We start from the raw sequence: 1,270 nt of genomic DNA, 5'->3' as shown, positions 1-1,270 counted from the left end.
AAGGCCAAGACATACAGCATAAAGCAGGGGCTGGCAGATGCATCTGAGAGTGTATTTCAGGTTGAGACTTCCTCATCATGAGAGGAATATGAACACAGCTCAATTGTAAATAGCAATAAATAAGAGAATCATGAAATAACAATAAACAGGAGACCCCACAGAGCAGTAATAATACTTGACCTGGGTTATCTTTGAAGTAAACAGGTTTATTTTGGATCCCTGTACTGGAAGGTCAAGTTCAAGACTGATTAGGAAATTATTATTAGTTTGGCTTCTGGTGAAGGCTGATGTTCACTACAGGAAGCTAAGTCAGAGTGAATGCTCATATGTCAAGCCAAGAAGTAGAGATAGACTGAGCCCCCATCCCACGTGAGAACATACTCATCACCTAAGCTCCTTTCACGGGGTCCACAGCACTCACCACCACCACCCTGGTGCACAGATCACAGGGTCCACAGTACTCATCCCCACCACCCTGCATTAGTGCACTTTTTAGTTCCCTAACCACCTTCTTGAAAGGAATCTGAGCATGATTCAGGTAGTCCCAAAGAACAGATGTCATCCATGGTAATATGGATCACTCTGTGTAGAAAGGAGGAGAAACACGGGGCTAGTTGAAGGGTTACACATCAGCCACTGTCAGTTAACTATACATACTCTAATACAGTGTTTCTCAACCTTTCTAATGCTGCGACCCTTTAATATACTTCCTCATGTTGTGGGGACCTCCAAGCAACAAATTTTGCTGCTATTTAAAAACTATAATTTTTTTACTCTTATGAATTATGATGTCAATATCCTATATTGCCAATGATCTTAGTTGACCTTTATGAAAGGGTCCTTTGACCCCCCCCAAAGGGGTCATGACCCATGGGTTGACTTGATTGTAATAGGAGGGTGTTTGCTTGTTCCCAGCTGCCCAGACCATGAAATAATCACCCAGAAACTATATTATTTGCAATAAGTTTAGCCAATAGCTTAAGCATTTTGCTAGCTAGCTCTTATATCTTAAATTAACCCATTTCCAATATCTTATATTTTACCGTGAGGCTCATGGCCTACGGGAAAAGTTCTGGATGGTGGCTTGCACCTTTTTCCTCTGGCGGCTACATGGTGTCTCATTAACTCTATTCTCTCTTTCTCTCTCTCTCTCTGTCTCTCTGTCTGTCTGTCTCTCTATCTCTCTCTCTGTGTCTCTCTCTGTCTCTCTGTCTCTGTCTCTCTCTGTCTCTGTCTCTCTCTGTCTCTCTCTGTCTCTCTCTCTCTCTCT

Source organism: Alexandromys fortis, unplaced genomic scaffold, assembly GCF_014885135.2.
Source record: "Alexandromys fortis isolate MF-2015 unplaced genomic scaffold, M_Fortis_MF-2015_v1.1 scaffold_154, whole genome shotgun sequence".
NCBI lineage: Eukaryota > Metazoa > Chordata > Mammalia > Rodentia > Cricetidae > Alexandromys > Alexandromys fortis.
Note: the sequence above shows the minus strand (reverse complement) of the source record.